We start from the raw sequence: 5,863 nt of genomic DNA, 5'->3' as shown, positions 1-5,863 counted from the left end.
AATATATATTTTATCTAGTAATTTTTAAACTGTAATAAGACAGTGTACATACACATGTCTATATATATATATATATATATATATATATATATATATCACCAAAAGTTTTGTGCTTCTGAATGGATTGTTAAAATCAAATTTACTTATTTCAATTTTTGAAATTTTACAGGGTTTTGGTGAAAATGTGGAGAACACAAAAAGTTACTGTGGCAGGCAGAATTCTAAGATGACTCCCAAGATTCCCACTCCCTGGTGTACATGCGCTGTGTAACTCTCATTCCTTGAATGTGGACAGAGTCTCTGAATATGATGAGCCATCACTCCTATGGTTGAGTTAATTCGTATGTCAAAGTGAATGGATTTTGCAGATATAATTAAGATCCTAAATCAATTTATTTAGAGGTTATCAGAAGGGTTATTATCTTGCTAGACCTGAATTAATTAAATGAAAGCCTTTATAAGAAGGTCTGGGACTTTCCTGAAAATACTCACCTAGTGATTGGGAAAAGGGGGTCATATTGTGAAAGACCTTCTGGGAAGGCCAGGTGGTGAGGTATTGAGATAAGTCCAGGATCACAGCCAGAAAGAAAACAAAGACCCAAGACCTACAACAGAATTGAATTCTCCCAATAACATGTGAGCTCACAAGAGGACCCTAAACTCCAGAACAAAATGCTGCTGGACAGCATCTTAACGGCAGCCTTGAAACCCTGAGCCAAAGAATGAAGGTAAGCTCTGCCCAGACTCCAGACCTACAGAATCTCAGATAATAAATGTATGTTGTTTTAGTTTGATAAATTTGTACTATCGTTAGCCCCATGTATGCCTGGGTTTCATCTCCATGGATTAGACCAAACATTATATTTATATATATATATATTTTTAATTGTGTTTGTGGCTAGTCGCAGTGGCTCACGCCTGAGGTCCCAGCACTTTGAGAGGCCAAGGCCGGTGAATCACTTGAGATCAGGAGGTTGAGACCAGACTGGCCAATGTGGTGAAACTCTGTCTCTACTAAAAATACAAAAATTAGCTGTTATGCAGTGAGGTGAGACTTTACCATTGCACTCCAGTCTGGGTGATAAGAGCAAAACTCCACCTAAAAAAAAATTATATTTGTAATAAATGTGTGCAGACATTTTCCTTTGTCATTATTTCTTAAATGATATAGCATAACAGCTATCTATATGGCATTTACATTGTATTATGTATTATAAGTAATTTAGAGATGATTTAAAATATACCAGAGAATGTACATAGGTTATGTATAAATTTTACACCATTTTACATTAGAGATCTAAGAACCCATGGGCTTAGCTCTTGTTGGGATGTCCAGGAACCAATCCCTCATGGATACTGAGGGATGACTATAATTTGTTATACAGCAATAGAAACTGATATAGTTATAAAAAGATAAAATATTGAGGCATTTCTTCTCATTTCTTAATTTCAATTTTTTCTAGAAATTTTTAAAAGATGATTGAAGTCACCAAATACATTATTCTGTGTTCTTTAGAAATCGACACGTGTCTATATATACTACTTCAAAATGATTTTAAATGGTTTATTTTCCTTTCATGGATTTTTATTCTACTCTTTATGCCCTTAATTTTTCTTGCTTTGGGTTTAATTTGCTCTTCATTTTATAGTTTCTTAAAGTAGCAGTTTATTTATTTAAGAATTTCTCTCCTAATATAAACATTTGATGTTTTGAAATTTCCTTAAACACACTTTTTCTACATCCTACAAATTTTGATATATCGTTTTCATTTTCTTTAAATTCAAACTATGTTCTAATTTTCTTTATGACTTCCTCTTTTTCCCTATTGCATTATTTAGAATTTTACTCCTCAATACTCAAGTATTTGGTGCTTTTTCTGGTAATCATTTTGTCATTTATTTTTAAAGTTACTTTTTTCAGAACACATATTGAATTATTACATTTTGATTAAAAATGTTGAGATTTATATTATAATCTGGAATATTATCTGCCTTGTTAAAGATTTCATATGTGCTTAAACATGATTTTGTTCTGCTCTTATTGGGTGATGCGCTCTATAAATGTCAATTTGAAAATGTTTGTTGATAATTGCTAAGGTTTTCTATGTTCTTACTGATTTTATGTCTACTTGTTCTAAAGCTTCCTGAAAGAGGGAAGGCAAAATCCCAACTATCATTATAGAGAAAATCAATAAAATCAGTTGGTTCTTGAGAAAGGCTAATAAAATTGATAAATTTTAGCCATCTAATCAAGAGAAAGACAGAGAAAGAGAGAAAGAGAAAGATATACAACTCATATTACCAACCTCAAGAATGAGAGAACAATAATGATGAACTCAAAGGCATTAAAAGGATAATAGAGAAATATAAAGACTGTGAACAAAATTGGCAACATAAATGAAAAGGAAATAATTATTGAAAATAGGAAGCACCAAATCTCACTGGAAAACCAAATAACATGTAGTGTCATATCTATTAAGAATGCCAAATTTGTACTTGAAAAGTTTTCAACAGTGAAACTTGCATATTCAAATGGCTTTACTGCCCAATATTATTATATATTTAAAGAACAAATGATAGCAATTCTACAAAAGTAGTAAATGTAGTTCAGAGTGTCAAACATTTAAAAAATATAAGTACTTGATAGAAAGAAGAAAAACATTTAAAAAAACGATTTTCCTTAGAATAAAACAATATGCATTCATTGTGGAAGACACAGAAAATGAAAAAGAAAAACCATTTATAAAATGATGACTCAGGATAATCGGTATTAATAATTTATATATAATTATTTAATTTCTTGATTATGATATTATATATGTAAAATACCAAAACTTTAGGACATAAAGGAAAAAGCTAATAAAATGTCACCTACTGTCTTCTCTGAAATTACACTTTGTTATGTCAGTGTTAGGTAAGGAGGAAGAACAATTGGATTGATATTGATTGAAAAAGGAGTTGAGATTTGCCTGACAGATGCAGTTGTGCAGTCAAAAGAGAAAAAGAAAGATGAAATTTAGTTTCAAATGTGTGTATACCTTAGAAATATGTGGTGAGATTAAAAAACAATTTGATGCCTCGGTCTATGCTAGATATATTTTTGACTTATTTGGTCTAGAACACACCAGGTTTGTTAATGTCTTGTTCTGTTTGTTTGTTTAAATTAAATGAGCCCTAGATTCAAAGTTGAATGAGAAATAAGAGAGACAAATAAAATAGAAGGGTAAGGGATTGGGAGGATAGCAATATAGAATCCTCCTTGAAATGGAGGTCTCATGAAGAAGATTTCAAGGAGATTAATGATGGTCACAGAAGAAACACTAAACAGGGTTTCTTAAACTTAACACGTGTATAGATTGTCCGAGGATATTTTTACCATGCAGATTCTCATTCATACAGGTTAGGCAGGACCTCATATTCTGCATTTCTACCAGAATCTTAGAACCACAACTCTAAATAGCAAGGCAGTAAAAGCAAAGGGGAAAGGCATAAGTTACGACCAGAAAGCATAAGTTTTGAATTAGAAATTTTAAACTTGAAGATGTTTCGGGTAACGGCAATGTTCAACTGTGGCCTTGAATAAGATACATAATCAGAATTTAAAACAACATGTTTTGGAATGCTTTCTTTTATTTTAAAAAATGTTACATGAGACGTTCTCAATATTATTACATGGAAGTATTTTCTTCTATTTAGTATTTGCTTTTATTCTTACAGGCAACTGAAGGTGGTTTGGATGAGATAATATATTTACAATCTTCTACACCAAAAATACAGTGTGGGAGTTGACTGTGGTTTGCATACATTTGTTTATTCTTGTATTTGAACATGAACAATATGAATTCTTGCCTCATAGTATTCATATAAGAATATTACGGAAAGCAACAAGTGCATTGCTGGAAAAAAATAGGTACTTAACCAACTGCTGTTCCTCCCACTTTCTTCGTCACACACATCTTTGATAAACACTTGAGAGTCAGTGGTTGCCCAGACCTCCTGAATTTTCTTTCCCAATGCTAATTATGTGTAATTTAATGTAAGGCTCCAGATGTTGATATGAATTGATATCTAAAGTCACAGAACAACATATACTTACCACCTAAATTATCACAACAATTACAGCCTATGACCAGCAGTTTGGTGAAATCATCAAGTAATAATTTCCATTATTTCCAACTGAGTGGTTGTTAGAAAATGATAAAGAGAATTGCTTATGTTTATTAACAAAAGTGAGGTTTATTTAATTTTCCATTTATAATAGCAAGCTAAAATAAAATACCCTGCAACTTTGGGTTTTTAAATAAATCCTGATTGCAATGTGTATTAAAGTGTCTCAATATAGTTCTCAGTAATAAATACATCAGATATTTGTTTAAAATCCATAAATTTAATAATCTCTACACGTTAACCTATTCTCTTCAAGAATCTTCTATTCAAAGTTCACCATGCTTTTCCGTAATTAAATGTACATTTAAAGGTTTATTTATTGATGAGGCAGATTGCAGGGTTGATGAAGCCTTGATGTCAGGCATATTATGGTCAGTTTCACATTGGTTTTCCCTAGATAACGCAGCCATATAAATTAAAAGACTTAACAAGAGCTCTGGGAGTCCAACATTGGGCTTTCAAATCTAACGATAATCGGAATGTAGAAAAGGGACATTATCTAAACAATTTCATCCTAATAAGTTTGAAACTACTCAATGGAACCCATAGGAAGTAAGCTTTTTTTTTTTTTTTTTTTTTAAATATGTGCTGTGTTTTCCACAAAGAAAATTTATTTCAAGGGTGTGATATTATATGGTTGGCATTCAAACAGTTGTGAATCTAAATAATTGCAATATTGCTTATTAACTATTTGACCTAGGGAAATAAGCTTTCTGACTCTAGGTTTTGACATTGGTAAAATGAGACTTTAAAGGTTTCTTCTAATAGTGTTATTAGATATTGAGTTTAAATGACTACCCATCTTTTTTGTTCATTTTTTCCCATTTCCCGACAGATTTTAACATATTTTTCTTCCTGAAGTTGGATGTCTAAGAGGGGCCATAAAACCATAGGTTGCTTATCGTTCTGCCATCTTTGCTAACTGATATAACCACCCTCAATTCAAAGGCAAGGAAGTCTTCAACACAACCATATCTGTGAAAACAAGTATTTGTCACAAATTGAAAATAAATGTCCGTATATAAAAAATGTATATAAGAGTAAAAGGTGGGGTGTGGTGGCTCATGCCTATAATCCGAACACTTTAGAAGACTGAAGCTGGCAGAATGCTTGAGCCCAGGAGTTCAAGACCAGCCTGGGGAACATAGCAAAACCCTGTCTCTGCAAAAAGGACAAAATTTAGCTGTGTATGGTGGTGCACATCTGTAGTTCCAGCTACTTGAGGGGCTGAGGTGGGAGGATCACTTGAGCCTGGGAAATTGAGATGAGCCAGGATCATGCCATTGCACTCCAACCTGGGCAACAAAGTGAGACTCTGTTTCAAAAATAAAATAAAATAAAATATACATAAATAAATGTAGAATAAAACAAGCAGAATTCTTAAATTACGAATAAAAAAGGAAGAAGGGAGGGGCTAAGTAAACAGAAAATGCATAAACGTGCAATAAACATGGCTAATGCACAATTGAAAAAAATAAAAAGCTCAACTTAATTATCCTAACATACTATCAAGTGCCTACTATAAATGACATACTATTATGAGTTTCTAGGGTCCAGTGAAGAACTAAACAAGGCTGGTATTGTCACCAAGGTAATAACCTATTATAGAATATAAACCCATAAATAATTATTATTACAAAGATTTTATGCAAATGATATATTCATGAAGTCATAAATATGATACAAATTCTGCCTG

This window comes from Saimiri boliviensis, chromosome 1, assembly GCF_048565385.1.
Source record: "Saimiri boliviensis isolate mSaiBol1 chromosome 1, mSaiBol1.pri, whole genome shotgun sequence".
NCBI lineage: Eukaryota > Metazoa > Chordata > Mammalia > Primates > Cebidae > Saimiri > Saimiri boliviensis.
The sequence above is the reverse complement of the archived record's forward strand: the minus strand, read 5'-3'. Positions refer to the sequence as shown.